Raw genomic sequence first — 11058 nt, forward strand, 5'->3', positions numbered from 1 at the left:
ATCCTGGTTGATAATGTGTCTAGTTTAAATACAGAGTTGTTCAGTATCTTGCATCATCACAGCTTTTAAAATAACTTCAGGTCTTGCTGTTTAAGCATTGGCCATTCTATTGTACTATCATTCTTGAGATTGATGAGTATCTTAAAAATGATTCAATACAAATCTTGCATTTCACCTCTCCTGGAATTTCTCCTGGAATTAACACGATGCAAACAAAGCCAATTCAATTGGAGGTTTCTCCAATGAAATGTAAGTTCATGCCCAATACCAGTCAAAGAAGCATGTTGTAAGACAATGGTATAGGATCTATTCTTGAATATGCCTCACCTGTATAGTCTCCATGTTAGATGGAGATCATACAGGTGAGGTGTATTTAAGAATAGATTTTGCCATTGTCTTATGACATGCTTCTTTGACTGGTATTGGGCATGAACTCACATTTCATTAGAGAAACCTCCGATTGAATTGGCTTTGTTTGAATTAAATGTTAGAAAATGTTTTAATTCCAGGAGAGGTGATTGTACTAGGGTAAGTACAAGTACTATTAAACACTAAAACAATGCCCTTTGTTTTCTTCAAATTTGTTTCAGTACCATTTTCATGGCCTAAACTATACAATCAAATTTAGGGCAATATTATACCATCAAAGTAAAGTCAAAGGAGTGAACAGGACTAGTGAAACAGTTAACACGTGCAACTGTAATCTGCACAATAGCATGTACATGCATGCATTACTTACCACACAGTTTACACCTTTCAGTGATGTTGCGTATTTGCTTCACTTTACATGTTCACTAAACACATTGCATGTAGCTTTTTACTGGAAAAGTGACATGTAAAGCTTAGCTAGGACAAGTCATTGTAGCCAGACTTGCAAAGTTTAGGTCATTGTAGCTAGTACAAGTCAACATGCAAAGTTTAGTTAGGACAAGTTATTGCATAGCTAGACTAGCTAGCATTAGTCAGCATGCAAAGGTTAGCTAGGACGTAGCTAGCGTTAGTCAACATGCAAGTTTAGTCATTGTAAATCAATATGCAAAGTTTAGCTAGGACAAGTCATTATGGCCAACATGCAAAATTTAGTTAGGACAAGTCATTGTACTCAACATGCAAAGTTTAGTCACTGTAACTATATAGGACAGATCAGCATGCCAATTAAAATAAAAGTTTAGTGGGGACAAGTCACAGTTAATGTAGCTTTATAGGACAGGTCAACACAAAAACTTTAGCTGGGATATATCAGTGTAGAACATGTCAACATGTACATAGGACAAGTTATTGTAGCTATGTAGCACAAGTCAACATCAACATGCAAAATTTAGCTAAGACAAATCATAGTAGCTATATATCACAGGCTAACATGCAAAGTTAAGTCAGTGTAGCCATCACAGTCAGCCTTGAATGTTTAGCTAGAACATAACATTATAGCTATTATAGCACTAGCCAACATTTGAAGTTTACTTTGGACAAGTCAATGTAGGGCTAGTTACCATGCGAAGTTCAAGTTGGTGTAGCTATTTGAAGTTTAGCTAGGACAAGTCAGTCAGTGTACCTAGAACATGTCAGCTAGGACAGATCAACATGCAATATTTAGCTAAGATGTGAGTCAGTGCAGCTAGAGTAAGTCAACATTCAAAGTTGTATAGCAATAGCTAGGACAATTAAGTCAGTGCAAGTCAAAATGCAAAGTTTAGTAGGGACAAATCAATGTTGCTAGCTATAGCCTATAGGACAAGTCAGCATGCAAACTGTGACTGGGAAATGTTAACATGCAAAGCATATATGCATAACTAAGAAGGAGTCAACATGCATACACATTGTAATGAGTGATCATCACGCCAGGCTAATGACACATAAAGAGTACAGATCAATCATGTAAAAGTCACCAGACAGCACAAATAGTTTTATAAGGGTATCATTATTTTCTACGTGGTGATAATATTATATGCTGTCGGTGTCTATCTACCATTTCATCTATTATAATAGTTAATGTTTACTGAACTACGTAAGTACTATTATGAGGCTACTACAACCAAACACTAGAATAGATTCATATCTTCACTCATTCTTCCCATCAGCTATAAAGATCTGGAACAACACACCTGATGACTTCATCACCTGCTCAAGTTTAGAACAATTTAAAGCAAAGCTAACTGGACAATTATTAATTATATAATTTGTTGATTAATTGTACCATTAGCTGTGCATACTGTTTGTAAGATGTTTTGCACAAGTAAACAATAATGATAATAATAATAATAATATAACCCAATTATTTTATGATTAATCTGATGCTTATTTGGGGACTTGAATGCCATAACAATGAATCAATGGAGTTTAAGAAGTTTAATAAAGCGCACACTCAAAACACTCTAATTAAACAATCATTAATTTTCTGCTTGAAAAAATAATAATAGTGGTTGGTCTTCCTATTTTAATTGAATTATATTTGACATTCAGTATGTACAGACTTGTCAAATGAATTAGTTAAAGGCACTGTAAGTTAATTTTTGCATGCATGTGCAATTTGAGCAGTCTTCTTAGACCAATTAGTGGCAGTTACTACCAACGCTTAAGATACATGTTCACAACTGTGATGCACTTTGGTTAATGCATCATCAGGCATTAGGTTAATAACACACAAATTTTGGCTCAAGCTATAGCTCATGTACACCATGCAGTTTGGTAATGACTGTTAACATTAGACCCATAAAGAAGACTACTCAAATTGCATGCATGCATGCAAAAGTTGACTTAAGTACCATTTACTGATTCAGCTGTGGGAAATGTGACTATCAGTGAGTACACAAGTGTTGTTCTGGTGTAATGATTTCTGGTATAAGTTAAAGAGAAATCATTTGTCTGTGGTTTGGTGTGGCAGTCATTTGTCTCTTCTTTGTTGGCTAGTGGTATTGATGGCTTGGTGTTTTCAAATATTTTGTGTTATAAATTGAGAACACCTCATGCACTGCAACAGAATTTTAAAATTCCTAAGTCAACAGTACTAAACCAAAAACTAGACTATAAAATGCTGCCCACACAATTATAAATTTATTAATATCTAAAAGCCTTTCCATATTTGAAGCAACCAAAAGTGTTTTAATGCAACACCCTATGAGTACATCATAGTCTTAATATATTTTGAAAAAATCTTGAAACTTCCCTAGAATTTTGAAGTTTTGGAAGTTTATAAGGTCTTGAACTATCACTACTGGAGATTTTGTCCATGAAAATCCAATGAAAAAAATGTTCACCCTGTGAAAAGTGAAGTATTCATTGGGTGGCATCAATGAAATTTTATTTTCATAGCATTTTCATAGGAAAATTTAATGAAAACCCAATGAAAAATTACCACTGAACATAGTTTAAAACTGCTTTTCATGGATTTTTTTTCATTGGGTTTTCATTAAATTTTCCTATGAAAATGCTATGAAAATAAAATTTCATTGATGCCACCCAATAAATACTTTACTTTTCACAGGGTGAACATTTTTTTCATTGGATTTTCATGGACAAAATCTCCAGTAGTATATACTTCTACAGTGAAACATTGCTGGGAAGCTATTGTTTGCTATGGAATAGGTACCTACATACACTGCAACTGCACCAACAATGTTCCAGAGTAGGACACATAGCTACTCCATGCCTTTTTAAAAGCCTGGATTCACCCCTAAGACATGTCCCAGAAAATCAGATTCTCTGAATCTAAGAGTGATTTTAGCAGTTTATCGATACTATTAATAGCAGCTTGACTGTAGTATTAGGGTGACTTCTCTATTAGGGTACATCTTGATCTCGAGGCATTTACTAAATTAGGGGGCATATTTCCCAATATTTTCTAGCATGCAGTTTACCATTACTGTTGGTTGACTGTTTTATTAGGGTGGCTGCTCTATTAGAGTATATTACTGTGTCACAAAATTACATTTAAAATTCATAACAGTAACTTCTGCAGGACAAGATATGGGTCACAAAATTGCATTTAAATGCATAACCGTAATTTCTGCAGGGAAAGAAGTGGGGCAAATTCAATGGTGGGGGTCCTTCAGGAGGCTACAACTTGGCTTCTGAGGATTTACATGTATTCTGCTTGGAATTTTCACAGGATATAGAACAGAAGTTGGGTAAGATGATGGCAAATGTTATTTGGGAATCAGGTTGGTTTTAACAAGGTTGCAAGGACATAACAATGTTTTGGGCTCAATTCAAGAAAGTGATTGTCACCAAACACTTCAATAAACAATTATGTATTGTTGTATATACGTCGATTCTATGATATAAATGTTGTGGGACTCTTCTGTCACACTTATCAGTGTCAAAATCCAGCCACATGTCAATGCAACTTTTAGCCATTACTTGCCAAGCATGGATATACTGTACTACTTACATCTTATACTACTCTGCTCCTGAGAAAATAAATTTGTGTTCCAATAGCATGCGTACATATTCTGCCCAGCAGAAGTTAGCTATATGAAAATTACCTATGGAGCCTCCCATTTTGCATTGCCAAAAACCACAACACTAAAATACAGTTTGGTAGTTGATACCTATGGTTAACTCACTAGTTTCCTTGCCTTGAAATCCACGCAGGATCGAGATACTCTAATAGAGCAGTCACACTGATAACATTGATAATCAATAAAGCCTCCGGCCCGTACCAAAATCGAAAGCATCCAGATGGGAAACTATAATTTTTGGAGTAGCCTTACGTGGCAGCACATGACATGTCCACAGTTTACACTATTGTAATCATTTGGAGAATTGAAAAAAAAACTTCCTTGTAGGTCTGTGTCTTCTGTAGGTTTGACTTTCTTGCACCACCACTATGAGATGTTTCTAGCTCTTTTACCTACACCCTCGTGGTTTGCTAGATGTGCAATGGTCCCTGAGCTCTTGTATAAAGTGGAATCTTTTTGTCTCTATGATCAGAGGATATCATGTTTACAAGTATATCTAGTCCAGTTTTATTGGAGAAGTTTTGTACTGTCGCCATGATGTTCTCAACCACCACTGAGTTAGCAGCAGCCATAATCGAATGCACGCTCACCGTGCCTCACTGAATCGAGACTTCGCCCTGAGCTCAGTGACAGGACACGAGTTTAAGAATCATAACATAATATCACTTCACCAGAAGGCCAGCCTCACTCACAACCGCTGCGTAGTGTCTAGCCCAGAGCCAGTAACGTTGTTATAACGAGACACACAATCACTACTCAGTGAGCTGACCAGACTCGCACGTGCCCCGCTGAACTCCGCCGCCGTGTAGCTACATTCAGTGAAAGGCTGGTAAATAGACAAATAGTAGCTGATAGTCATAGATTCTCCACTAGTATCTCTGGATCACGGGGAGAAGTCTATTTCCAATAGTTCGAAATTACACGAGAGAAAGTTCAACTTTAAAATCCTATTTCCAAATGTATGAAATTCGAATTATACAGGAGAAAGATCAAAAATCCTATTTCCAAATGTTTGAAATTCGAATTACACAGGAGAAAGATCAAAAATCCTATTTCCAAACGTTTTGAATTTCGAGTGGCGAGAAAATACACGGACCATCCTGCCATAGTAACTGCTTATTATTAAAGTTGAAATTTTATCTCATTGTGCATAAAAAATGTAATATGTGACCAGATCTGCAAGAACCCCACGTGTTAGTGCAAGCTTAAGTTTTACAGTAGAATGCAATAAATGCAATGGGTAAAATATTAATGAAATAAAAACATCTGTAAATTTTGAGCACTCACATGAAACAATGTGAAGGTGATAATGGAAATTACCTTGGTAAAATCATGATCTCCAAAAGATTCCTTATACATTTTAGTGTTTTTGAAAAACCATTTGACATTGATGCCTTTGGTCATTGATACTTTGCAACTAAAAATTAATTCTGTGAACTCTTCGTCATGACGTTAATAGAATATAATCCAAAACAGCCAAGCTGTAAAAAAAATGTGTGCGGCCCTCAAAAAGGCTATGGTGAAAAAAGATGTGAAATCCAAGGTGGCGGCCAAGAAATGGCTGTGATGGTAGGTTAATGGTAAAAATTTTAATAACGCCAATTCAGGTGAATTTTGGTGCCGCTTGGTCAATTGGCACAAAATTCACCTGAATTTTCGTTATTAAAATTTTTACCATTAACCTACCATCACAGCCATTTCTTGGCCGCCACCTTGGATTTCACATCTTTTTTCACCATAGCCTTTTTGAGGGCCGCACACTTTTTTTTACAGCTTAGCTGCTTTGGATTAGATTTCACTGCTTTTTGTATTTGTATACCCCAACCCCAAAGCCGGCCTATGGCTGACTTTGGGACTTTTTTAACCTATCTTTTTTTCTTTACCACAGGAAGAAGAAAAGATGAAGCAGATGTACCTTAAATATTTCTGATTTTATCAGTAAATGTACAAATTATATATATAATACATATATTTATTACAGAACTCTCCATGGTGGTTTCTTTGTAACTGAACACTCTTCAAGGTAACTTCTTCTAGCTGATCTCTCAACAGGGTGATTTGTTTGTAGCTGAACTATCAACAAGGTAACTTCTTCTAGCTGTTCTCTCTACAGGGTGATTTGGTTGTAGCTGAATTCTGTAGAGGTGATTTCTTTGCTGCTGTGCTCTTTACAGAATGGTTTCTTTGTAGCTGAACTCTCTACAAGGTAACTTCTTCTAACTGATCTCTCTACAGGGAGATTTGTTTGTAGCTGAACTCTCTACAGGTGATTTGTTTGCAGCTGAACTATCTAGATGATGGTTTCTTTGTACCTGAACTCTCTACAAGGTAACTTCTTCTAGCTGAACTCTCTACATGGTGGTTTCTTTGTAACTGAACTCTCTACAAGGAAACTTCTCCTAGCTGATCTCTCTACAGTATGATTTGTTTGCAGCTGAGCTCTTTACAGAATGGTTTCTATGTAGCTGAACTCTTTACAAGGCAACTTCTTCTAGCTGATGTCTCTACAAGGTCACTAGTTTGTAAACGAATTCTCTACATGGTGGTTTCTTTGTAACTGAACTCTCTACAAGGAAACTTCTCCTAGCTGATCTCTCTACAGGGAGATTTGTTTGTAGCTGAACTCTCTACAGGTGATTTGTTTCTAGCTGATCTCTCTACAGGGTGATTTGTTTGTAGCTGAACTATCAACAAGGCAACTTCTTCTAGCTGATCTCTCTACAGGGTGATTTGTTTGTAGCTGAATTCTGTACAGGTGATTTGTTTGCAGCTGAGCTCTGTACAGAATGGTTTCTATGTAGCCGAACTCTTTACAAGGTAACTTCTTCTAGCTGATGTCTCTACAGGGTCACTAGTTTGTAAATGAATTCTCTACATGGTGGTTTCTTTGTAACTGAACTCTTTGCAAGGAAACTTCTCCTAGCTGATTTCTCTACAGGGAGATTTGTTTGTAGCTGAACTCTCTACATGATGGTTTCTTTGCAGCTGAACTCTCTACAAGGTGACTTCTTCTAGCTGATCTCTCTACAGGGCAATTTGTTTGTAGCTGAACTCTCTACATTGTGGTTTCTTTGTAGCTGAACTCTGCAAGGTGATTTCTTCTAGCTGAATTATCTCTTTCTATAGTTGTATGAATTCCCTACAAGGTAACTTCTTCTATAGTACGTTCACGTTGAGCTGAATCCTGAAAAACAGCTAAAAATTTAAAGTGGATTTTTTCTCAACAGAGTTAACATTTCAGCTAACCAGATGATTATTGGTAACAGCAAAGGTGTCAACAACAGACACATACGGTTTGTATCCATTACAAGTTCGGGAAAGGGCTGTAATGGACACTGTGCTTATATGGCTTCCCCATAGGAAATGTATTGTGAAATATTTGATTGGCCGTAAATATTATGTCAAACATTTGAACAAAAAGATTTTGAAATATTTTTAGCGGATCAAGCAGTACTACAAATGAGCTAAATTTCAAGATCGTGTGTATTTGCATCCATGAGTTATTAAATGTTTTGGAGGATTCAGCTCAACGTGAGCGTACTATAGCTGATCTCTCTACAGGGTGGATTGTTTGTGGCTCATCTCTGTACAGGGTGACTTGTTTGTAGCTGATCTCTATACAGATTACTTTTTTCTAACTGATCTCTTGAATTCTCTTCGGGTGACTGCTCTATTAGGATGACTGCTCTATTAGGATGACTGCTCTATTAGAGTACCTCGATCTCGCACTTGCTACACCAAGTTGGATTTCGTGTTATAACTCCGTGGCTTTAAGTCTGATTCTTCTACACCATTGAAGAGCCTTTCTAAGATGATAACTCCATCTGTACAGCGATTTTCAAAGCATTACCCCAAGCGGTTTACCTGGTAGGTGTGGCAAGCAGTCGTTTTTTATTAGCTAATCTCGATTGCGTAATTGTTACACACTGTTGGTTTTTTCGTTGTATCTTCCTGGTTTTTAGCTCGATTTCTTTCAAACCACAAAAGATTTGAGGTTCAATAGTTAACCTATTCACCCACCGATTTTCAGCTTCTTCCCATACGCGGTTTACCCTGTAGGCGTGACAACATATTGGTGTTATTTTTCGTGAATAATCGCTCATAACTCTTTGCCTGTTTATCGCATTCCAGCCAAAGTTGGTACAGAGATGCGCCTTTATACCCCCCTTCTGTGTGCCAAATTTCAAGGCAATCGGATATGGCGTTCGCGTTTTATAGCAGTTTTTGTAAGTGTGCGAAAAGAGGAAGAAAAATAAGAAGAAAAAGAAAAAAAACGAAGAAACTAAGCCAATTTTTGAAGTCGCATATCTCGGGAACGCTTGAAGCGATTTCGCTCCAATTTGGCATGTGGAGTGCTGAAGGTGGAGGGAGTGTCCACAGCAAAAATCATCTTGTTTCATTAAGGTAGCACAGAGCTACGGAGGTGCGAAAATTGCGTTTTCTTTCTTCCTGTCAATATACTCACGGGTGTTACGCGCCAGCTTCTTGGGCCGCACGACACACTACCGTGTGTCTTGATATACCATCTTGATACTTGGTCAGGTTAAAGCTGTTGTATAGCATAATCAAGTGGCAAAGTATTAAGCAAAATTAGACCCATAGTGTAGAAAGCTATTTTGTTGTCAAACATAGATAATTGGTTATAGACGGGTTGCCTTTTTAAGGCGTGGTCGTTTTACCGTAAATTTTCCACATACTTTCCGAGTTCGCTAAGTCAAAAATGTATTACAGCTATTGGAGAAAATGAACGTTTCGGTTAACTTTAGCAAGCAAGAGTTGGCCAGCCTTCAGAACAGAAAGTATGTTATAGAGAAAGGTTTGAGCTATAACATATCCAGCGTGTAAGGTGAAGGCTGAACGAGAAGATGATTTTCTCTCAAACTCGGGTTTTTGGAAAGCGATAAAACTCGCTGAAAACATTCTTTGTAAGACTTTGCTACTACTTAGAATGATAGACTGGATGATTTTAACTCATCTTGTACATTTGAAGAGCCAAAAACGTTTGTCAAACTATTTTAAAAAATGGGTTTTTTGTTGACTTCTTGACCAACATTGTAATCATGCGTAAAACGGAAAGTCGCATTTTCTCGCGTTACACAAGGGACACGCCCTAAATAGGCAACCTGTCTATACTGGTTTTGTCAGAGCAGATTTATGGATGAATAAGTACATCAGATTTTTATACAATTCCTGGGAAACAGCTATACTACCTGTAATTGGCCTGTGCATACAGACATGAATCCATGCCAATGACAAAGATGGAATGACTTGTAAACAATGATATGTTGATTTCTAACTCCATTTAAGTGTATTGAGGATATATTTGTGAACCCAAATGTCACATTCAAGTGGTCTATCATATTCACATATTGAGCTTTTCTGGCATAAGTAACATTTACGATACTAGTTCTACATCAAAAAATATTTCTTACTAAACGAAAACTCTGAAATTCATTGCTATGCAGTATCTATGTCATTTCCAAAGTTCCTTCTCAAATTAGTAAATATGTAGTTACATGAATGTACATAGGTGACTGCTCTATTAGAGTATATAGGTGACTTCTCTATAGAGGTTATTCATTTGAAATCACACTAAATATTTTCCGTATAATTATTTATAGGTTATCTTTGTGAATGCATGAGGCAATAGTGAGTTACAAGCTGAAGAACACTGTGAAAATAAGAAATCTGTGGTGCATTTGTTATTCTATATGCTCATTGGCTTGTATATCCCACAGAGTTAACCCAGTCTCTCCTTTATTCCCACTCTTCAATTGGCTTTTAATATAAGTAACTCCGAGAGTAACTCACACAGTGTAACGATTCCCCCAAGTCATTCTTCAATTGTGCAGAAAGTTTCATTTTCTTGCATGGGTGCAAGTGCCATTGATTTTTGCCTCAAAAACATGGTGTCCAGTATCCGTTACTAACTTACAAACGGATAAGCTCTATTATAGTATTTAGATTTTTAGAAGTTTCTTAATCATATCATGTCCTATTTGTAGATTCTACCCTAACAAATAGATGTACAAGTTTTGTTTTACTATAAATTGTTGTATTGTGGCTACTGCATGCTATTAACTATTTACTCACTCAAGCACTCACTTTTGCGAGTTGCACTTTTGTGCTATCAAATCAAGTGTGTGAGATTTCTGTTAAAACTTTAATAATCTAAACTACAAAAGGGATTTTTCTGAAAGCCTTGAAAATCCTTTCTCTATGTCCCCACTACAGTGTGCAGGGTCTGTGCCTTCAAACCCTTGTTACCAGAAATTCTATATAGCTATACTATTAAAACATTACACTTACATTGTACATCTGAATTTTCCTTGGATTATTGCATTTAATGGGACATCGGTTTACATAAAGCTCTTTGCCAGCATAAAAGTACACTGTCTTTTAAATCACAAATTCCAAAGGAGATGCACCAAAGTGTGAATGAGTTGGACCTGAACTCCTAGCCATAAAATAATTCTATAAGGCATTAATTCCTGGTAAAATTACAGTATATATGTGGCCTTATAAAAATCTTTCAGAACAGCTAGTTGTACACTGTTGGCCAGGGGAATAAGCAGAGTTTTGGTGATGCCAGGGCCTACAC

Source organism: Dysidea avara, chromosome 1 (assembly GCF_963678975.1).
Source record: "Dysidea avara chromosome 1, odDysAvar1.4, whole genome shotgun sequence".
NCBI lineage: Eukaryota > Metazoa > Porifera > Demospongiae > Dictyoceratida > Dysideidae > Dysidea > Dysidea avara.